We start from the raw sequence: 24,019 nt of genomic DNA on the forward strand, positions 1-24,019 counted from the left end.
TTAAAAAAATAAATAAAAAGAAAAAGGAAATGAAAACACTGATTTGAAAAGATATATGCACCCCTATGTTCATTACAGCATTATTTACAATTGCCAAGCTATGAAAGCAAACTAAGCGTCCATCAGTGGATGAATAGATAAAGAAATTGTGTATATACACAATGGAATATTACTTAGCCATAAAAAGAACAAAATCTCACCATTTGTGACAACATGGATGGACCTAGAGGATATGACCCTAAGTGAAATAACTCAGACAAAGACAAATATTGTATGATTTTACTTATATGTGGACTCTAAAAACCAAAAGAAACAAACAGACTCATAGATACAAACAACAATTCGGTGGTTGCCTGAGGGGCTGAGGGTGGGGTGATGGGCAAGAGAAAAGAAGGGGCTTAAAAGGTACAAACTTCCAGTTATAAAATAAAAAAGACACCGAGATATGATATGCAGCATGGGGAATTTAGTTAATATGTAACAACTTTATTTGGTGATACATGGTAGCTAGATTTATCAGTGGTGATCACTTCACAATGTATTTAACTGTTGAATCACTGTGTTAGAGCCTGAAGTTAATATAATGTTGTATCAAGTACACTTCAATTAAAAAAACAAACGAAATCAGCATGTAGGCACATATACACATAAAAGATCAACCCTTTTTTTGACCATCATAGAATCCTACTGCTAAATTTATCATAATCAATTTTATCAGTTTCCTATTGGTGGACATTTGTATTGTTCCTAATTTTTTTTTAATTTTATTTATTTATTAGAGAGAGAGCAGAATGGGAGAAAGAGAGCACATGAGTGGGGACGGGTGGGGGGTGGCAGAGGGAGAAGCAGGCTCCCCAGTGAGCAGGGAAGCTGACTCGGTACTCGATCCCACACCCTGGGATCATGACCTGAGCCGAAGGCAGCTGCTTAATCCACTGAGCCACCCAGGCGCCCCCTAATTTTAAATTGATATTTAGAATAGTTCAAGAATTGTCCTTTTACATCATAGCGTTGGCACCTGTGGGAGTTTATCTTTAAATTCTTGGGAGTTGAACTGCTGAATCAAAGGCTCTGATGACATTTAACTTTCAAGAACTGTTGCCAAGCTGGAAAGCTGGAGTTCTATCCCGTGTTTCTCTGTATCTCTGGCATGTTGGCACTCAATGGATAATTGTTAAATGAATGGATAAATTCAAATCTCACACCATTGAGAGAGAGGAAGAAAGAGGGCGGAGGGAGAGAAATAAAATGGCATAAAGTGGAACAGTTCATCGCACTTTAAGGAGACAAACGGAAACGCGGAGTTGGTGTAAGGACAGGTGTTTGTGTAATGTTCAGTTAAGCTCCTCGGAACTCAGCCCAATTCCTTCCGTTTTAGAAAGTCTCCAAGACTTGGGTCTTGGGCTCTGGCATTGCAGGTTTTCACTGGGAAATTACTCCCTGCATTTGAAGGCCCGTGTGAACCCCGGTCTCCCCTGCTGTGGACAGGACAGAGTTCCTAGCTAAGGGTAGGGGCGAGGGTGGGAGGTGGTTAAAGGTGCTACCCCCTCCCAGGAGTATTGGGAAAAGCCGTGCTCTTCGGGGATGAGACAAGGTCCCGAGATTCTGGAGGCGCCTCTGTGGAAATCTCTCCTGCCAAACCCACTCCCCTCTGGAATGACAAGAGGCCGGACACCCTGGTACCAAGTGGAAAACGAGGTTCCGCTCTGCAATGGCCAAGTACAGGGATAGAAGGTCTGATGATGAAAACCTCAATTTATCTTGAGATCTTCCCTGTCCCCCTTCCTGCTAAGAATTCTCCTCTGGCCTGTCTTCCAAAGCAAGCCTCCGGCCACACTCACACTCTGCCTGGCCTGGCAGGCCACGCTGGGGTCTCTCGGCTGGCCTCCCCCCACCCAGGCTCCCTTGCTCTCCCGTTCATCCAGCCCTCCTTACCACCCTCATCCTCAACCCCATCCTAAAACCTTACTTCCATAGCCATCTGGAAGGTAGGGCCTGGCTTCTTTGTCTCCCCAGTGGCTGCCATAGTGCCTGGCACACAGTCGGCACTTAATAAATGTTAGTTGAATAAAAAGACTAGAATTTTTGCTATCCATCGCCTTTCATATGGAATAACTCATTGGACAAGCATTGACGAAGTGCCAACTGTATGCCAGGCATGGTGATAGGTGAGTAAGATGGGGATTCCAAGCTCACGGAGCTCATGATCTTGGATCCTTTCCTGATTGTATGTGACACTTCACGGCTCCTTGAACACCCCCAGATTGTTCTGTCCTGTTATTCACTCACACATTTATTTGAGCACCTTTTCTGTTCTAGCACTTTGCTACATACATACTCCCTCATTCTGTCCTCACAAGAATCCTCCAAGGAAGGTAACACTGGCCCCGTTTTACACGCAGAGAAAAGAAGATGAAATGATTCACTCAAATCCACATATGCCCAGGAGTGAGCGGGGCCAGCATTCCACGCCAGGCCTGCTTTGCTCGGGGGCCGCACCCTGTTCATCCTGCAGCTCCGCAGCCTGGCTGGGAAGCGGTGGACCCTTCCCAGACGAGGGAAGAGCCGGCCAGACCAGGCGACCACCTGGAGCCCAGTGGGAAATCGCTGTGTGGGGGTGGGTGTGGCTGAGGGGCTGCTCTCTTTGGCTGGGACCCCAGGCAGAAGGACAGTGAGAGACACACTAGTCGCCAATGGCAGAGTTCCTGCGATTACTTTTCTTTTCATTCCTAAACCTTGGGTCTCAGCTTCCCACTGTAACTTCTAATGACACACTTTGTCTTTATGCTCTTTTCTCCTTTACTTGAAGTTTCTGAGTGGAAGCCCCTCTGAGGGGCCCCGCTGGGAAGTGGCTCGTTCAAGGCAGTTAGCTGGTGGGGCGCCAGGGCGAGGATCTGAGGAGCCTCAGCTGACTTTCCAGGTTATGTTGGCCTTTATCTTGTAAAGCAAAGTGATACTCCTTGTTGACGGCTGTCATCAGAGGGCCCTCTGCAGCATTCAGGAAGGAGAGGCAACCCATCTGCTCCTAGGCCTTTGCCTGCCACTCAGGCCCAGCAGCCCCGCAAGCCTCCTGCTCCAGTGCTTCTCACCACTGCCAAAACGTCTCCCTCCCAAGGCCATGCCTTCAGGAGCAAAGGAAAGAAAAACAGGAATAAGTCATTTTGATAAAATAAAACCTAATAGATCCAGGGAAAATTATTGTAATCAGAGCCACAGCCATGGCACTGGCCAGGAGGGGGAAAAATCTGTAAAATAATGCTCACATTATCCTCTTTTTCTCCCCCCTCCCCAAAGTTCTACTTTGAGTGGTGTACTTTTAAACATCCTGAAGATGTTTAAAATCTTGCCAGAGGCAGGAACACAGAGGGGAAATATTCCTGCCTATAAACAAAGGGGAAAGTTTCATGCAAGGGACTGAGAATTTTGAGACTTGGAATTGGCAGCGGGAAAATGTAACGCTCTGGAAATAATGATCCCAGCATTAGGTCACTTGGGCAACGCGGCCATCCTGCACAGCCTTAAAATGTTGCCTCTGCCTCTTCCCAACGTGAAGCCACCAGAAGGATGGTGCATTCATTTGTTGAATGGCCAGTGGTCTCTTACTGTTTGCAGGGAACTGGGAGAGATTCAAAGTGAAAACACAGCTCCCCGGACCTGCATGTGACCTCTTGCGAGCAGCGGGAAGACACGCGTGTTGCCGGAGTGACTACAAGGTCAGGGTGGGTGGTGATCGGGAAGCCCAGGGACAGTCTCTCAGCCTGTCGTGCTGCCTCCCTGGCACCAACCCCGAAGCCTCCCCTCTCCAAGCACTCGAGGGCATCCCTGTACCTCGCTTGATTCTTCCCATAGCACAGTCCTCTCCCACCAGCATGTGGATCTGGGCTTGGATCCCCCGCTCTGCTGGATTATGGAGGAAGGAAGAAGAGGTGTGGAGGACAGGAAATGGGCCCTGGGGAGCTTTGAGCTGGAGACCATATAGCACTGACTTTCTGAAGCTAGTCACTCATTCATTCTTCCCCAGCTACATCCAGGAAGCCAAGTGTATCACTTACGCTCAGTGATAGGGATGCTGGCCGTGCTTTCCCACCTCTAAGTCAGGGCAAGGGGTCTGAGAGTGACCCACCTACATTCTTGGTGGGTCCCCCTGAAACCATCCGTTTCCACCTTCCATCTCTTTAGCGTGATTGCTGCTCTTTTCTAGAGGAGGAAACTGGGTCCCGGAGGGAGTGATTTGCCCAAAGACAGAGAGCTGGTTTGAGGCTGAGGCTTCCAAATCACAGTCCACGGCATCTTCTGCTCTAGAATGCCACATCCTCCCTGTTCCAGCCAACCCCCCCCCCTTTTTGCCTCCAGTTCATCTTGATCATGGGGTCCTGAGTAAGAATGTGTAACACGGTCAACTATAATCCAGCCACTCTGCTCCCAGATATTTGCCTATGGGAGAGAACACACGTGCCCTCAAAAAAGCTTGGACGCAAATTTTTCTGTGCCTTTATTCCTAATAATAAAAAACTGAAAGTGGGCACCTGGGTGGCTCAGTTGGTTAGGCATCTGCCTTTGGCTCAGATCATGATTCCGGGGTCCTGGGATCGAGCCCTGTGCTGGGCTCCCTGCTCTGCGGGGAATCTGCTTCTTCTCCCTATGCCTGCCACTCCCCCTGCTTGTGCTCTTTCTCTCTGTCAAATAAATAAACAAAACCTGAAAAAAAAAAACCATACTGAAAGCAGGTGTCTATCGACAGATGATAACACAAACCTGGGTAGGTCCATGCCTTGGAATATTGCTCATCAATAACAAGGAGCAAATTGCCGATGAATGTGATGACACAGACGAATCTCACAGATGTTATGTTGAGTGAAAGGAGCAAGACACAAGTACCCAGTGTATGACTCTGCTTCTGTGAAGTTCTAGAACAGGCTGCACTGGAAATCAGATCCATGTTTGCTTGCAGGGGCTGGAAAGATAGGGAAACAGAGGGGGTCAGGGGAGGAGATTAACTGGGAATAGGCATGAGGGAACTATTTGGGATGATGAAAATGTTCCATGTCTTAGCAAGGGTGCGGATTATGTGGGTACGTACATTTGCTAGAACTGATCAATCGGTGTACTTAAGATCTGTGCCCTTCAGAATTGTAAGTTACATCTAAATTTTAAAAATAGGAAAAGAGGTAGGTAATACAGGATTGTTGCAAAACTTTTATAAAGAAGGAATGAAGTAAGCAAGACCGTTTCTGACATCCAAATCTCACACTTCCGAGCTAACTGCTATTCATTACTTCATGTAACCTTTCAGAGGCTCTTTCTGGGCATATCCTCCCACAGAACCGGGCTCCCCCTGCCCACAGTGCAGTAATGCACTCCATGACAAGGCGTCCAGCTGGAGGAAGGCCTTCCAGCGAAAAGACTGGAACAGGCCATTTCTGAGTGCCAACAATTTCCTGTTTTCATGTTAAAGATTCATTGTTTCTCCATGTTAGCGTGCTTAGAAAGAGTTTGTGGGTGGATACCATGAAGGGGTAAAAGATTGCCTTGGTGACATCGTATTTTTCAAAACAGTTTTTCTCTTGGGGTGCCTGGGTGGCTCAGTCGGTTAAGCATCTGCCTTTGGCTCCGGTCCTGATCCTGGAGTCCTGGGATCCATCCCATGTGGGGCTCCCTGCTCTGTAGGAGTCTGCCCCTCCCCCTCCTCATGCTCGATCCCATGCGATCAAATAACTAAATAAATAATCTTAAAAAAATGGTTTTTCTCTTAGGGGAGCCACATCCTCCCACCGCTGGCCCCAGGCTCCCCCAGCCTCATCCTTGCCTCACTGTCTCAGGTGATGCTCTTTAAGCTCTGCTGCCCTTTTGCCATTTCTTTTTTTAAGATTTATTTATATATTTGAGAGAGTGAGAGAGAGAGAGAGAGAGAGCCAGCAGGGGGAGGAGCAGACGGAGAGGGCGAGAGAAACTTTAGCAGAGATCTGCACTGAGTGTGGAGCCCACCACGGAGCCTAACCCCACGACCCTGAGGTCATGAGCTGGGCTGAGGTCAAGAGTCTGACGCTTAACCAACTGTGCCACCCAGGTGCCCCTCCTCTTTGCCATTTCAACTATGCAGGACACTGTCATCTTCGTGGGCTTGAGCCCCCCTGAGGTGCGTGGAGAACATGCTACTCTCTCATAGTCTAGACGAGCACTTTCCCAAGAGTGAGACCCCTTCTTAAGGTCTAAATGCCCCAAAGACGTTCCCTATGACACTTTTAATATGAGAAAACACATGGAAAGGAAAAGCTATTAATTAAATAGATTTGCGTTTGATTAACGGTGATAGCATCAACATGCATTGAAATAATGATAATGAGCAGCTAGTATTTCTTGTGTACTTATGTGCCAGGTATTTGGCTAAGTGCCCTACACACCTTATCTATAACCCCCCCCCCCCAGTGGCACAGGTGGAAATCATCGTTACCCGGAGGAATACACAAGGAAACCGAGGCTCAGAGAACTTAAATAACTTGCCTAAGCTCACCCTGCTGAGAAGCAGGGGCCAGAGAACGCAGCGTGCCACTTGCTCTTGCCTCTTTTATTGACTTATGCTGTGCACAATGCTGGCGGGCCTAGGAATTCCCCAGCGCCGGGTTACTCAGGGCCTCCTGGGACCGGAGGGAGTCAGGCGGGAGTCACAGGCTATGCGGAAACTAAGGCCGGGTGCCTCGTACTCAGCCTGGACTTGAGCTCCAACGTGTTGGCTGGGACGGGACCCTTCCCGAATGCAGCCTTGTTCTTCTAGCATCCCTCAACCCCCTTGAGCAACGTGTGCCTGAGTTTGCCTCTGCTTGTCCCCGGGTCCGCCCGGAGGCTGGAGGGGTTAACAGTTGAGAACTTGTTTGCAGACCATTAGAAACAATAATCACCTTGCCAGTAACCCGATCTACCTCCAAAGAAGGGTCTTGGTTTTAGCAAACAGATTAAGCGGCCCCGTGAAGTGGAGGGGTGGAGCTCGGGCCTGAGTCAGTTCCTAACCTGCATTTCTTCTGGGCCCTTGGAATTTGTGTGGTGATCAAGCCAGGCCCAAGGGCCACCTCTGGAGCTCACACCCTTCTGGCTGCTTCTTCCCCCTGGAACTCTGAAAACTCGGAACTTGCCCTGGATCTGACACCGCCCCAGGCACAGGAGCAAGTAACTCCCCCCGAGGGCCCCTGGACCGCGCCTGCGCACTGAGTCCTCACGGGCCGGGAGCCAGGGGCCGCGTGGTCTTCCCTGGTCCTCGCCGCTGAGCCTTAGTGCTGTTGTGCCCCCCTTCCTGGCGGAGAGACGGAGGGACAGCTGTGTGCGCGAGCCAGCGCTGCTGGGTCCACTCTCAGGAATTGGGCAAGCGAGTGGTTAAACATGGCTATTATTAAAAATAAAATAAACCTATAATTACATAAATTATATTTAAAACAAAGGTAATAAGTACTCGAAAGTCGTCACTTCCTAATTAATTTCTTATGTTTCATGGGTGTCTGTGCTTCGGGGTTCTTCACGTCGGTCGTGTCCGTATGGTGGACTTTCCGTGCCGCAGTGTGCTACCCCACACGTGTCCAGGCCCTCCGTTTCCTTTTTTATTTAAGTTCTTTTTTTTTTTTAATTTTTATTTGACAGAGAGAGAGACACAGCCAGCGAGAGAGGGAACACAAGCAGGGGGAGTGGGAGAGGAAGAAGAAGGCTCCCAGCGGAAGAGCCTGACGTGGGGCTCGATCCCGGAACGCCAGGATCACGCCCTGAGCCGAAGGCAGACACTTAACGACTGAGCCACCCGGGTGCCCTGGGCCCTCCCTTTCCTGACGGCATGTTGATCCCTTGAAATCGGCCATGGTGGCGGTGTTGACACCCCAGAAACTGGCAAATGTACAAATTGGGGCTTGTATTTCCCCCACGGCCCCTCCTCCCTCCTAGCTGTTTGTTAAACATTGACCAGCGTCCCTGTGCTAAGAGAGGGTGACTGACTCAGCAAGGTCACAAGCATGCAGTTGGACCCCCGGGAGCTCCCCGCTGCGCTGCTCTACATCTTAAAAAATAATGAACATTCACAACACGTTGATTGCAAGGAACTAAATGAGTTGAAGGAGGATCAGTGGTTAAAGATGAAAAGACTTAAAGATACAATATGCTACGATCACAGTATGTGCCCTGTGTGGATTCTGATTAAAATAAACTAAAAAAATGATGACCTGTATGAGGCATTTGGAAATTGGAGCCCTTACTAGGTATTTGATGATATCCATGAATTATCCTGATTTTTTTAGGTGTGATATGGTATCATTTTTTAGAGCACTGAGTATTTCAGAGGAAATGGCATGCTAGGGAGATGAGCTTTAATAATCATTTAAAAAGTGAGTGCGCTTACAGGCTAGTCCTTCTCAAAACGTGGTTCCTGGCCCACAGCGCCAGCAGCACCTGGGAAAATGCCAGTTCTCAGGCCCCACTCCAGACCGGCTGACCTGGACATTCAGTGTTAGCCAGCCCCCAGCGTGGCTGACTCTGAGGCCAGCTCCAGTCACAACGGCTGGTTTAGATGAAACAAGATTCACCTTGAGTTGATGATGGATCCTTGAGGCTGGGTGACACATGGATGGGGTGGGGAGTCGCAGGTATGGGTGAAATTTTCTCTAACAAAACGTCTAAAGAATTAATAGACACACCAGACAAAGGCAGTGTAGGTCTGACGGGAGAGGTCCTGGCTGCACAAGACAGATGGATTCTCTCCGATGCCTTCACCGCATCGCATTGGTACACGTGTCTTTGTCTTTTGAATTAAAAATCCAGGTGAATGTCTGCATGGGCTCCTGACTTTAAGCAGCTGTTCGTGCTGGTCCCCCTCCTGCCAACCCCGGTTCCTCGGGTTTCTCTCACCCACCCCGCCCCTTCATTTGAAGCCCTTGTGTTAATAAGGTTTGATCCTGAAATCTCCAGTCGCTCAGAGGAGCAACTATTTTAATTTTCAACTTCCACCGAAAGCTGTGTGACTTGAAAACAGCCACCCTCCAGACCTGATTATCAGCTACAGACGTGATGCAATTAATTAACGATATGCAGCCTCTCACCACACGAGCTGCTTAACTTCGAGCCCATTGTAGCTCTGGTTTACTTAGCAGATAGGGCCTAAGAGCCTCTAACTGTTTACCTCCCTCTGGAGGGGCTGTCCTGGGCAGATGAATTCATTAGTTGGTGTTTGCAGAACGGCAGGAAAATCCTCACCCCCCCCCAAAAAAAAGCATTAGGTGAGTTTTTAGTTCTATTTATTTATTTTCTGTGTAAAAGGTACTGAAAAACTGAACTTACATCCAAGTTACGTTGTTCTGTCCCGCCCTGGCTGGTTTTCCCCACGTCCTGACCCGTCCCCCGCTCTCCACCCCTCCTTTCCTCCAGCCCATTTTTTTTTCTCTGTCTCTCATTTCCGCTATTTCTCCAACTGGAAAACTCTTTGGATTTTGTCCCAGAGGATGGAAAAGGTCTGTCTGTCCATTAGATGGGATATTTGAGGATTTTTAGTCTTTTAGGTTTAAATGCCAAACGCCTTCAAATCCGTGGCTTCCTGGTACTCCCACCCAGCCCACCTCCAGGAAGCTGGCCTTTCCTTTTTTTTTTTTCCTTCCTTCCCCACTTCCCTTCCCTCCCCTCTCTTCTTTTTAAAAAACAGCCCTGTTGAGGCTTTGTCAAGAAATAGCAAGCACATTTTTTTCTAGAAACTGCACTTCCCAAAACTCTGAAGAAGGAAGAAGAGGAGCGGCCATTTTCTTGCAGACAGGGAGGCAGAAGCAGAACGGGGGCGGGGGGGGGGGGGGGAGGAGGGAGAAAAGAACATTTTGGGGGCAGGGAGGACATTTGAACTCTGCCTCATCTTTTTCAACTATTCCTCCTAGAACAGGATTTCTGAAGTGCGCTCTATAGGGCTGTGGAGGTGGAATGCAGGTTCCAGGGGCCACACTCTAAGCCAACCGAATCAGTTTCTGGGGACGGACTCTGGGCATCTGTATTTCTAGCAAGCTCCTCAGACCGTGTGGAAGTTCACTGACCTTTGAGCACCACGGATCCAGAGGGCAAGGCCCTGGGTCCTATTTACTGAATGCTTTCTGGATGTCAGGTTCTGCACAAGGGAGGGAAATGGCTTTGGCTTTGGTTTTTGAAAGGCCAAACTCCAGGCACCCTTTTAAAAAAATGAGTACTTCACTTTGTTATTTTATATTCATGGTATTTACTGGGTGTTTGGTATATGCCAGGTGCTTTATAATCCTCACAACCACCCCGATCTCTATTCTTGTACCCATTTTACAGATGAGGAAACAGATGTGGAAGAGGTAAAATAGTTTTCCTACCTCACACCAATAACCTGTGGTATCTTTCAACTCCTGCATTTCTGGCTCAAGGCTGAGCTGTTATCTCCCAAGCTGAACGGCAGTGACCCCATTTCCCACACCGGAAACTGAAACTCATGACTTCACAGGTATGTTTTTGTTTTTACAGACAACTGTTCATAATATTCGCAATCTGGAAGGTCTCCTTCTGTCCTGGGTGTGTGTTAGTCTGTTCTACACTTTGTAGCATGTCGTTCCAGTCAGACATGGCGGCAGTCCTGGGCCCACTTTGCTGAGCCCCCAGGGCAGGAGACCCCGGCCTTCCTCCCCTGATATTGGGGAGTTATGAACCTATTTTAAAATTATTCCACAATAAAAATAAATCACAAGTTCCCATTTACTTCCCACCCCCATTCTCCTCAGGAGCAAGTTCGGTGACCAGTGTAGGGTGTTTCCTTGGAGACCTTTCCCTGGCTTGTGCACATACGATATATTTCTTTTTCTTAACATAAATGGAAAGGTATTGTGTATAGCGGCCTTTTTCATGTCATGATTTATTGTAGACTTTTCTTTGCCTACCTCATTCTTTTTAAAAACATATTTGCATTTAAAAATATTTATTTATTTGTATATTTATATTTATTTATATAGAGAGAAGACAGAGAGACAGCACGAGTGGTGGGGAGAGCAGAGAGGGAGAGAGAAAACCTTAATCAGGCTCCATGACTAGTACGGAGCCCTATGCAGCGTTCGATCTCACAATCCCGAGATCATGACCTGAGCTGAAATCAAGAGTCAGACACTTAACCAACTGAGCCACCCAGGTGCCCTGCATTTTTTTTTTTTAAGATTTTATTTATTTGAGAGAGAGTGAATGAGAAAGAGAGAGAGAGAGCACAAGCAGGGGGAGGGAGAGGGAGAAGCAGACTCCCCACTGAGCAGGGAGCCCAACATGGGGCTGGATCCCAGGCCCCTGGGATCATGACCAGAGCTGAAGGTAGAACTTCGCTGACGGAGCCGCCCAGGCATTTTTAATAGTAAAGGCACACTGAAGAAGTTCAGTGATGGGAGGAGAAAGAAGGGTATTTTTAAGGCATAATTCGAAAAAAAAAAAAAAAAAGGATGATGGTGGGTTTTTTTGTTTGTTTGTTTTGTTCTGTTCTGTTTTTTTTGTTTTTTGTTTTTGTTTTTTTTTTTTGAGAGAGAAAGAGAGCAAGTGAGGAGGGGCGGAGAGAATCTTAAGCAGGCTCCATGCAGAGTGTGGAGCCCTACTCAGGCCTCAATCTCACCACCTGGAAAGTATGACCTGAGCCAAAATTAAGAGTTGGATGCTTAACTGACTGAAACACCCAGGCACCCCTAAATATTTTATTTTTTTAAGTAATCTCTACAGCCAACACGGGGCTCGAACCTACAACCTCGAGGTCAGGAGTCTGCACTCCACTGACTGAGCTGGCCAGGCGCTCCTAGAATGATAGTGATTTTTGAATCCAAGTTGAAAATACCTTTTTTTTTTATTGTGGTTAAATATCCATAACATAAAAGTGGCCATTTTAACCATTTTTAGGTGTCCAGCTCAGTGACATCAAGCACATTCACATTCGATCGCCACCCCCCCATCTCCAGAACTCTTTCATTTTCCCTCCCTGGATTCCATACTCACAAAATCCCCCCCGCTGCTCCCCTGCCCTGGCAACACGGTTCCACTTTGTCTCCCCGAATCTGACCGCTCCAGGGTCTCCTGTAAGCGGGATCACACGGTGTCTGCCTCCTTGTATCGGTTCATTGCGCGTAGCGTCACGTCTTCAAGGACCATCCCTGTGGCAGCGTGTGTCAGAATTTCCTTCCTTTAAAGGCCCACAGCCCCTCATGTATATGCCACATTTTGTTTTTCCCTCTTCTATCATTCGTTCCCACCTTTTGACTACTGTGAATGATGCTGCTGTGAACGTGGGCGAGCAAAGCTCTGTTGCGGTCCTCGCCGTCATTTCTGTGGGGTCGGTACCGCGTGTGGACTTGCTGGATCGTATGTACTCCTACGCTCACTCGTTCTTTCTAAGTACCCATCCTATTCCTTCGTCTCTTTCCTGGGTTTACTGGCAATTTAACTTCACTTTTCTATAAACTGCCCCTGGCATGATTTTTAATGGGATTTTAGACAATCTTTATATAATCTGGATGTTCATTCTTTTATCTGTTATACACCTGGCAAATTATTCACATTTAAAAACAACTTTCTACATCATTCCAGATCCAAGCACTTGTCCTTATCTCTGATTATTTAAGAACTATTTATTGATGAGAATTTTTATTAGTCTAAAGATAAGAGCACCAGGCGGCCATCTGGACGCAGCCTAGGGCCTGTCTCACGGAAGGTGCTCTGTAAATGTTTGCTGAACGACTGAATTACTTTTGGACAGCACGTGGTTTCATTAGTTTCTTTTTAAGGATTCACCGAGGTCTGTCCAATCTAGAAGCTAAATTAAATCCTTCATGGTACCTCCTAGCACCGCTCTCCTTAAGTTTAACCAGTTCTACCAACTTCAGGGGAAAAAAAAATTAAGCCAAATTGCTATAAAAAAATCATAGATCATTCAAGTTTCTGTTATTTGAAAAGCACTGCAGGGAAACTGTCCTGTGGTGGGCTTTGTCAAAACGAAGATAGTTAGTGATCAAATAACCCGTAGCCTAGAAAAGTGTGGAAAAGGGACCGTAGTTCTTCACTCAGTCCTCCTGCCTCTTCTCCAGGAAAGATTAGTATAGGCTTAATAAGTATCAAATCATTTGCCGAACACTGTACATCTGGTATTTAATCTTCAACATAATCCTGCAGGGGAACCATGAGCGTGCACATTTGACACATGTGGGGGCTCAGGAAGGCTAAGTCGCTGGCTGGAGGTCACACAGCATGTGGTAAATGGTAGAGCTGGGAATTCATCCCTGTCCCTGGGGTGGCAGGTGCTGGGATCTTCTTCTCATCTGTGCCCCTGGTACCCCAAGACTGGATCAGGGTTCCTACCAGGAACCATGGCCCAGAGTGCGTGACCTTGCCCAGGGATGTGCATGAAGGGAGCAGGAAGCTGGCTGGGGTTGCAGGTTGAAGTGACTTTTCCATGAACCTCAGAGGCTGGCCAAGCCCTTCCCTCTCCTGAGACTGCTTCCCTGAGGCGCTGCCGGGTCCTGGGGGCTGGAGGGCCCCCGGGGTGCAGCGTGACTGCTCCAGCTGGTCATCCCTTGGGAATGGCTCTGCGCATCTGTGGGGTGACGCCGCCTCCCAACTGCAGCCCTTAGAGAGCTCTGCCTTTTGAACCCTGACCACGCAGGGAATTTGCAGCTTACTGCAGGTGTATGTTTGTTCTTGTATTGCTCTCTGGACTTTGTTTCTTGTCACACCAGACACACAGTGACGTCTCCAGGGCCAGAGGCCTGGGTACGTTTTTTGAATATGGCTCTTCTCAAATACGGCCCTGGACCCAGGTATTGACTAATAAAGTGTATGTTTAGTGTACAACCATTTCAGAGCCTCTGAGACCTTAGGGTTAGCGGAGAATAAGTGGTATGAATAACTGTTCTCAGAGAGGAGAAGAAAGATGAGGGAGAACTTCTCATATTGAATTTTATGTTTCTGGAAAGAGTGCCATGTACCCGTTTGTAAATGCAATCAGCCGAACGTTAAGGGGGGACCCCGCCCAGAGTTCCCGGTACCCTTCCCCTTGTGCTCATCCTAACTTCCAGTCTTAAGTGTAGCTCATTTCCTAGAATTGCCTGCTCCAGGGCCTGTTAAGTAGGAAGCACCCCTCGGGAACCTGGTGGGGGTGGCGGCAGCAAAGGTGAGAAGAGGACCCCCATTTTACTTGGAGGCGTGAACAATTAATCTATCCTTTGGATGGCAATTTAAAATATCATTTGGAATTATCATGCAAATCCTAGAGGGGTTTTGGCTTTTCTCACAAGCGTGTGGACCATTTTAAATGCCAAGACGCCGAGGGGCTCACTTGTGTGCGATTCGCCTGTGCCGTCCTGATTCCCGGCCACCTCGATCCCAGTTGCTCTCATCTTTGAGCTTGTCCCCGGGTGATCTCCTGTTACCTGTATCAGTTACAGAGTCCTCACTGAAAGAAACAATGCTCCTGAAGATGGAAGCCTGCCCCCCCCCCCCCCCCCCGCTCCCCGCTTCACTCAAAGTAATGCGCCAGCAGCCAGATGACCCTGTGCCTGTTCACAGCCAGACTGTGGCCCTGGCCTTGCGGGCTCCGGGGAGAGTCATAACTCCTGTTAACAGGAATCCTTTGACAACTTTGGAGGAAAAGAATGTGGACTCGTCTTATTGCCCTGGGTAACCATCATAGATAGAATCCCTGGACTCCTCCAGGTATCCCCCCACACCCAGGTGTGGGAGGCTACTTTTTCTCATTTCGAGGTAAGACCACATATATCTACACCTGGGAGCCCCAAATCGTGGTTGTCAGCAGAAAGCGCGTTGGGAGAAGTTGGTGGTTTCAGTTAAGGGGAGACAGAAAAGACTGTTTCCGCTTTCCCTGGAAATCTTTCTCCTTAGGAGGTGCTCAAAGGCTCGTCATGGGCACAGATATCCTTCTGAAGCAACACGGTTTGGGAGCAGACTTGCTCCTTGGCCAAGGCAAGGATCAGTAACATCACGGAAGGCTGTGCTGTCCAAGGTGGGAGCTTCCCAGCCACAAGTGGCTATTGAAATTTATACTATTTGAAATGAAATAAGATTAAACATTCATATTCTTAGTTGCACTAGCTATGACATTCCAAGTGCTGGTGGCTTCCGTGCTGGACCGCGCAGCCACAGGACACTTCTGTCATTGCAGAAAGTGCTATTGGACTGTGTCACTCTAGGGCACGCCGCTTACCAGAGGCTGCCTCGCTGGTCCCAGAGGGCGGTGAGCGGCACTGTGGCCCTGAGGGCCCCGCGGGAGGGGAGAGTGAGGAGAGTCACCGTGAGTCTGCACGCCCAGCCAGGTATGGTCACTGGAGTGAAAACTTAATGATACTTTCCATAAACATGTATTTCTTTTTTTTTTTTTAAGATTTTATTTATTTATTTGACAGAGAGAGAGACAGCCAGTGAGAGAGGGAACACAAGCAGGGGGAGTGGGAGAGGAAGAAGCAGGCTCATAGCAGAAGAGCCTGATGTGGGGCTCGATCCCACAACGCCGGGATCATGCCCTGAGCCGAAGGCAGACGCTTAACCGCTGTGCCACCCAGGCGCCCCCATAAACATGTATTTCTTAAATACAGCACGTCATTCAAGGTCAGTCAAACAAGCCTGGGCAATCCTGACACATTTCTGTTGCCTGGGAGTTCATAGTTTATACCTTGCCTGAAAGGGCCTGGAAAGAGGGGCTAGGGACAGGAGAAGTGACAGTAGGACATGGAAGAGATGACGCCCGAGAGATACATAGGCGGTGAGCTTGGTGACTTGGTGATGGGACACTGACTGGACAGGCTCCGTCTTCCTCGTTTCAAGCCTCCCTGAGACTTGCATTTCCCGACCTGGGTGTTTGTGACCTGGCATGGGCCACCATCAGAGAGTTTCACTTGTCCTTTCCTGACTGAATCAGGACGTGCCCTTTTTTTGGGATGGGGGGTGGGGGTAAGGGAGTCAAGGCATCCACCCAGAGCCCAGAATAGTCCCGGCAGCACAGCAGGGAGGGAGGAAGAAAGAACCACCTGGAGGGTCCCTCGGGCCGGTCCCCTGACTAGCAGACGGCGGGGAAGGAAGCCAGTGTGTGTGCAGTGCCCGCGGGCCGTGTGCCAGGACTCGCCCTCTTGACAGGATCTGTCTTCTAACCCTCACCACACTCGTCACAGTGCCCTAGGGCCAGCATAGCGGCCCCTCTAGACACACACACACACACACACAGTGAGCTGGCCCCGGGCCTTGAGCCACCTGCCCGGGGCCGCTCGGTCATCAGAGATGTGGATTAGAACTCTGGTCTTCACGTTCCTGGACGTCCCCCCACTATCCCACCCCAAGTAAATGCCTGGGAACAGTCCCCAATTGTTTTTTCTGCTTGAACTTGAAACATGGAAAAGCAAAAAAGAGGAGGCATAATGGTTAGACATTCTGGGTAAATTCTGAAGGCTTTGTTTCTAAGATGGGGAGGGGCGACTTTGGTGAAAGCTTGCATGGGGAGAAGGTGTAAAATAGCTTATTTGGAAAATACATCGATAAGAGTCTGGTCTGACCCAGAGAGAGGGAAAGGGGAGACCTATTTAATGCCTTTGAAGGGAAATAAAAAACACCAGTAGCAGAGTGAAGGAGGTACGAGTTATGAGTTGACTCTGTCAGGCTTCCTTGTTCCAAGAAAACTGTTAAAAAGTAGCAACACATGAATATCCTAGTTCCCTGGCGAGTCCACCTTGGTGAGTCTCTGCACTTTCTGGAAAATGTGGTATGGGCTAAGTGGGAGGTGGTTGGTGGGGGAGAGAATATGATTATGAACGCCAGCGAACTTGGGCATCCAGGAGACCAGCCTAACTTTAGGGGGGCTTCTTTGTCTCAAAGAACTTCCCTTGTCCCTCAGCTCTCGCAAGCCCAGAACACTTCTGATGGTTTTAGGAATCGGTGAGGGGGAAGAACGGGAGGGAAAACACAGGGAGGTGACCAGCCCATGGGCTGTCTGACCGATGCTTGGAGTGGATACCGGCTCGGGAGTGAGGGCTACTTTCCCAGGTTGGTCCTGGGTTTAAACTGGAATGTGAATTTTACCAGCAGAAAAGACTCTGAACATACAAAGTCCATGGCCGTTGGGCCCTGGATGGAAGAGCTGGGCCTCTGGGGGCATCTTCCGGGCTGCAAAAAGGGCTAGGCTGCTCGAAAGGTACTTGAAACAAATAAAACAGTGACTCTAAAACGTACCCATATGTCACGTTCTTACAGAAAAATACCCTCTGTAATTAGTTACAAGCTTCAGAGAATAAAATCCAATTTACCTGTCAAAGAGAAAGGCTGAGCCGCCCCCACCCCAGGCTGCTGGGGCGGTGGGGGGCCGGGGGGGACATGGCTTGCAGGCCCTTCCCTCCTCTAGCCCCTGCTTTTCTCCTCCCGCCCCCTTTATTTGTGAGGACTGGGGAAAAAAATAGGAAAGTTGGAAAAATCCTCTAAAGACGCACAGCGTTCCAAGCACAATCAGGCCACTAATTGCCGTTAAGCCCCAGCCCCTTTTTGTGTTCTGGGGGGGACTTCAGTGTGTAGCAACCACTTGGGTCTTTTCATGAGTTCGGGCTAACTCCTGAATAGCAGATTTTTTTCCCTACTCTTTTCAACATTTACTTGCTGCCCACCCTTCTTTCCTTCTGCCTCCATCTTCAACTTCACCTTTTCCTTCTGTCCTATTTTTCTTTCTCTGTCTCTCTCTTTTTCTCTCTTTTTTTCTTTCTCTCCCCCACCACCCCCTGCTTTATTCTTTTTGCTTTTCTGATAGCATTTTTCTTCTGGCGTGATGTTTTAAGTCTCTAAATGAAACTTGACTGCCCCCACGGCCGGCTGGAGAAGCACAAAGCCCTCCCATTCCACTGGCTACAGTAACGCCATTGTGTGTCCTAACAATGCACTAATTGGTGGTGACAATTGTGGGGCTGGGAGGAAGGGGGGGCGCTCTTTTCCAATCAGCGGGCCACCGGGATAAAAGGAGAGGAGGAGGAGGAGGAGAAGGACGGGAGGCCCGGGTTCCTGGTGAGAGGGGGACCGATCCGCAGAGAGGGCGCCGTACTTGGGGCTCGTGTTGGGCTTTCTAAATTAATAATACAAATGAAGGAGAAAAGAATTGTTTTGTGGAAAAAGTAGACTTTGCCTCAGACAACTTCAGAGTCCTGGTGGGGGGGGATGGTGGTGAGTCCCCCTCAGGTCGACTAGGTGGGAAGGGATCTGAGTGGCCCCCACATCTCCGTCCGCTGTTCCAGCATTTCCACTAACGGATGGGAAAGTTGGAGAGGCCCGTGAGAAGAGGCTCTGAGGGAAGCTGTCCATGGGTTGGTCGAAGGCAGGTGTTGAGGCTGGTGTGTGGTGATGTCCCCGTTTCCACCGCATTTCTTAGCGAGGGGATAAAGCCGGAAAGGGAGAAGGCTGAGCCGTTCGCTGGTGGCGCATTAGCCTCTCACAAAGTCCGGGAGCTCAGGACGGCGACTGACCTTTAACTGGCCCAGAAGTGGAGTCGGGCAGGATAGTAGACCGGAACACAGTGGTCACCAAATGATGCTGCTCGACTCCCGGGGCCTGCTGGAGAAGGCATGAGAGGCCCCAGAATGTCACCCAGAGCCTGTAGGAACCTCCCAGCCACCTGGCTCCAGCCGACACCCTTCCTTTGCACAGAATGACTCACCTTCCCAGACCAACGTCAAATGTGCCCTCTCCCGGAAGCTCCTCTCGGCCAGGTGGGGTTGACCCACACCCTCTCTCATGCTCTCGCTCTGCACCCTGAAAACCACTGCTCCTGACCTCTCGTCCTCTCTCCTGTGTGTGCCAGGCCCGGGGCCAAGTGTCCTCATCCACACCACTTCACCTAAATCTCACGACAGCCCTAGAACTGGAGGATGATTTTTATCTCCATGGAGAAGGCAATGGGGAAACTGAGGCCTCTCAGCCTCCCTAAGAGGTTTAGAATCGCACTCAAGGTCACCCAGCATCAAAGCAGAGAGGCCCGGAATCTATCTGATGGTTGCAAACAACGGTGCTGGTTCCCGGGCCCTATTTGCTTCCATGCTCTCCTGCCCCCGTCACTGGTCTCTGGGGGCCGAGGCTGTGTCTTTATGGTCTTTGCATCCCTGGCACCCGACACAGCGCTTGACACACAGGAGGCCTCCCGAAAGGTTTGCTGACTGAAGGGGGAGGCAGGGAGGGCTGAATTATTGGCAGACCTCCTCTCTGTCCCCTTGGGTCTCAGACTTGAGCCTGCCTCAGAGTCCCCTGGGGTGGAAGGTTGCTCCAACACAGATCCCTGGGTCCTAGCCACACACCCCCCCCCCGCCCCGGTGCAGGTGGAACCCGAGAATGTGCCGTCCTAACAGCTTCCCAGCTGCTGCTGCTGGTCCTGCGACCCCAGCCCGACACGGCTGCTCCAGCTCCAGCACGGCGCTAATTCTGCAGAGGGGAATCCTTTCCTTCGTTATCTCTGTCGTTTTGTGGCCTGAGATCAGAAGTTTTATTAAGGAGAAATGGAAGTTGACAAGTTTTGATTATAGTAATCTTCGGCTTCTGCGGGCTTTAAGTAGCAATCGTATCCAGTAGCCATTTATATCTGATGGGAAAAAAAAGCCACGTGCCCAACTAACCGCTCTGCAAACAGCGGCATTTTCTAGAAAATATCTGGACTGAGTCTTTTACTTGGGAGGACTCAGTCGCACAGCCCTCCCTGTTTTGTGCCTTTTAATTTTATTTCATGAATATCTAATGCTTTGGAGGGACATGCTCATCCAAGGGAGAACGGAATGAAGAGATTTGAATTCTTGTCTCTTTGGTGAGGGCATCGAGGGGTCAGGTGAGGTTTGAGGAGCCTTCCCATGAGGACCAGAGTGTCAGGTCAGCTCCAGAGCCCATGCCCTGGGTCTCAGCACACGCTGGGAAACGACAGATGGGACCCTCTGCCACCCCTGCGAGTCAAGGGTTCTCGCTCTACTCGCTTCTGTCGGAACCGAGGCTCCTCCCTGAGCACATCGCGTCAGTCGGTCCGCGTCTCAGGACCCTTGGTGAGCTTCTGCACCACGCTGGGGCCGTTGCCTCGGCACAGCCCTCCGGACACAGAGGCCAGGGGTGGTGGCCGCTGGCAGGGTCGCTGTCGTGTGTTCACGCTGCAGCGTCTGCTGGGAGCCTCGGTCGGGACAGGACGGCAAATGGACAGCGAAAGGGGACAGATTGTGAGGGGACATGGTGTGGGGAAGGCTTAGGGTGAGAAAGCAGCTCTGGTTCATTTGAAGACAGAAGCCATTGTGGCCGAGTTGATAGACTCCAGGGAATAAAACCCCCAGGTCTTTGGAAGAGCGGAGTTCAGGGCGGCTGCGAGGGAGCGGGGTGAACGGAAGTCCCCTCGAGTGGCTGCGGTCCAGGTGCACGCTCGGCTCCCGGCAAGGTCGCACTCCTGCGGGCCCAGCTTGGGCCCGGCAGTCACACTCTGGCAGGCCACCAAGATGACCTGGAATGGACAGCCCTGAGCTCTGAAGGAAGAGTGGGACACCCGTGACTTAAAGAAGTTGGGGGGGGCACCTGGCTGGCTCAGTCGGTAGATTGTGTGACTTTTGATCTGGGGGATGGTGAGTTCAAGCCCCACGTTGGGTGTAGAGATCACTTACAGAAAACAATAAAACCTTAAAAAAAAAAAAGGTGGAAGGAAAGCTGAGGAAGCCCCAGAGCCTTTTACAGTTTATCAAGCCTTGGGGTGGGGGCACCTCATGGTCTTATTTTTATTTTGCAAAAGCTTTACTGTTTGAATAAACAAAACAACAAAAGATGTTTTTGAATAATAAGATGAATTTGATTTGAAACGGAGTATTGGATAGGAAAGAAACATTGTTAATTTTGTTAGGTATGTAATGGCATTGTGACTATGCAGAAAAAAATACACACTTTATTTATTTATTTATTTATTTATGATTTATTTGCGAGTGGGGGAGGGGCAGGGGGAGGGAATCTGAAACAGACTCCCTGCTGAGCTCAGAGCCCCCTCCATGCTGGGCTGAGATCTTGACCCGAGCCCAAACCAAGAGTCAGAGACTCAACCGACCTAGCCACCCAGGCACCCCCCCAAAATACACATCTTTTTTAGATGTGTACTAAAGCATGTGGGGGGATAAAATGTCATTATGTCTAGGATTTGCTTTGTGGTATTTCCTCAAAAAAGTGAAAAATGAAAAACAAGGCTAGGTGGAACAAACAAGGCAAATCTAATAATTTTTATCTTAAACAATGTTTATTTTTATCTTTGAGAATCTTCATTGGAAGCATCCTGTGGGGGGCTTCGCATGAGCTGCCTATTCGGATGCCAGGGGGACCGGCTGGGGGGTCCAGGCAGGGCTGGTTTCCAGGGCTCACGGTCTGTGGGACCACACACTGACACATGGTCACCACAGTGCTGGCCTCTGCTTTTCCCCTTTCCCCTTGGCGTGGACTTGAACGTGCAGGTGCAGGAGTACCTCCCGAGACACCTGTCATGGGGCATCTGCTCTGGACAGTGGGCTGCCGATGGCTGCTTCCTCTGTTGCCTCGCTCCTGGGCATCGGTGAGAAAGCCATCTAGGGAAGTTGACCCAGTTTAGAATTCAAATTCACTTCCCTGCCTATGCAATTGGAATTTATTTCCTCTGCAAAAGTCTTGAATCTCAGCGCAAAATGCCTCTGCCTGGGCTTGGGTCTGCATGCAGGGGTCGTCACGGACAAAGCTCCTGGTTGATTTTCCCAACAGTGTGCACCTCGTGGTATCCGTGGAACCCGGCGTCATTAAGAGCGTGTCATCACAACACAGTACAGAAGCTAAGGCAATTTGGATGTCCTTGGGCCCCAAATTAATATGTGCTTTGTATAGTCTTGTAATTCGGGAGGCAATTTTCCATAACACAGTGAGAGATGCTCCTTCATACATTTGAGGTAATTTAGCTCAATGTTCATTTGAAAAAATTACTGTGCTAATAGCAGCTCTTCAGCTTCAGAACAACAGACCGTCCTGGGAGGACACGGAAGCCGCTGAAAGTGATTCTCCTATCTGTCTGTCTGGGAGCATCAGCATAAAAGCTGTTGGAATTTCCCCCAGACCAGCAGCTGTCTGAGATTGTACGGCAGGATCCGAAATGTGGCGTGAACTCGTGAACTCTAGCTAATTTGCATAAAACCAGGAGCCCTCAGTGAAGGAACAGGAAATAAAGGTGGGGTTACGAGTTTCCCTGTTGTCCAGGTAAACTGGAAGTCACTGCCCGTAAATCAGAACTCCTGTATGTTCAGCTATGGGAACCCTCTATTCTCCCTGCTGGACGATTCTGGCCAAGCTGTGAACAAATAGAGGCTGATGGGAGAGCATGAACTCTCTTTCTGCTGGGTGCATTTTGCCTCGGGCTTCCTACTTCTCTGTACCAGAGGCCTTTGTTATCCTGGGGGAGGAATAATACCCTACCCCTATCAGAATCCAATACAATAATAAAAAATAAATTGAAAACATTTCTTCCCCCAATCAGGAACGTAGTTTCGAGTGGTGCTGCTTTAGAACAAATCCCAGGTAAGGCCCGGTAGACCCAAGTTCATTTCTAGGTGCATTCCTGCCCCACAGCACTACTAGCTGCCTAGAGTGATTTTGAATTGAGTCATTGCTACGGTGGCTGTCTTCCATGTGATAAGCATTGTGGGCATGGAGGAGATGAGGATTTTTAAGACTGAACCCTTTGGAAAAGCTCATGAACGAGGAATAGTTGTCATCAAAGTCATTGACTTTAGAAAGGGAAAAGAGGGGGATAATCAGAAGGGGGAATGAAGCATGAGAGACTATGGACTCTGAGAAACAAACTGAGGGCTTCAGAGGGGAGGGGGGTGGGGGAATGGGATGGACCGGTGATGGGTAGTGAGGAGGGCACATGTTGCATGGTGCACTGGGTGTTATACGCAAATAATGAAGCATCGAGCTTTACATCGGAAACCAGGGATGTACTGTATGGTGACTAACATAATATAATAAAAAAACATTAAAAAAAAAAAGGGAAAAGAGGGAAGAACTGGCTTCTTCTATTCACCTGTAACTGGCAATTGAGACTGAACGTCATCAGTTCAATAGGTGCCTGCATTTGGAATGACTCTGGTTCATTTTCAAGTCTAGTTCTTCTACTGAACCAAGGCAAATCTGGACACAGCTCCAGATTTCATGAATTTCCCAGATCTTTCTGGGCAAGAAGCACCTGGTGCTCTTCCATTTTAAAAACCACTCTCAAGAGTGATGAGGGTCGTGTTCACTGGATGGGCCTGAACTGGGGAGCCGACTCTCACACGCATGTGTGTGAGGACAAGGCAGCAGAACCAGGAGGAAGGAAAAATTGAAGGGAGAATACAAGGCTCCCTTTGTAGCCAGCTTAGTCACCTGTGGCCATGACCTGGCCACTTCCATTCACTAGGCTGTCTGGCGATAGTGTGTGCTGGAGAAATCGAAGCTGACCGCACCCTGGGAGAAAATAAAGGGGGTGTAAAGGTGAGGTTTTATGGAAACGACTGCACCTCTGAGCGGCACCTCCAGAGTACTGCTCTGCGTCTGTTGGGTAGAAGGGCGGCAGCAGCTGCTAGCTAGAGGGCAGCTCGGGCCGCGCAGTCTGTCCACACCCCTTTGCCGTCCTTCCCACCGCCGACCACCAGGACGCCAAGCAAATGTTTATTTCAGGGCAACTTGCTTCATTTCATCTAGTGGTTCTTAACTTTCAGAACACAGGAGGATCACCCAGGGAGCTTTTAAGAAATAAACACTTGGGCCCCATCCAGAGAGATTCGGATTCAGTTGTCTGTGATGGGGTCCTGACATTTTGCTTCTGTTTTTGTGTTTCTGATGTGGGACCCGCTGATGAAAGCCATCATCTTGAGCCATCATCAAAGGACAGGACAGGGGAAACAATGAGGGGAGATTCAAATCATCATCTCCTGGGGGTGGGGAGAGAGGAATAAAATAGTGTCTCTTTCCGTCCTTCTGAATACATCTTTGCGTATCTTCTGTC

General features: G+C 49.3%; 1 long non-coding RNA gene across 2 annotated transcripts in view; it reads left to right on the forward strand.

Moving 5' to 3' along the window:
- The window catches only part of LOC123000633 (uncharacterized), a 116,693-nt gene that overhangs the window by 19,672 nt on the left and 73,002 nt on the right, over positions 1-24,019 (forward strand). For both annotated transcript variants that reach the window (XR_008956395.1, XR_007188473.2), the window contains exon 2: positions 10,300-10,468. This is a non-coding gene — a long non-coding RNA (uncharacterized LOC123000633). The remainder of the gene's footprint in view (positions 1-10,299; positions 10,469-24,019) is intronic.

Source organism: Ursus arctos, unplaced genomic scaffold, assembly GCF_023065955.2.
Source record: "Ursus arctos isolate Adak ecotype North America unplaced genomic scaffold, UrsArc2.0 scaffold_1, whole genome shotgun sequence".
NCBI lineage: Eukaryota > Metazoa > Chordata > Mammalia > Carnivora > Ursidae > Ursus > Ursus arctos.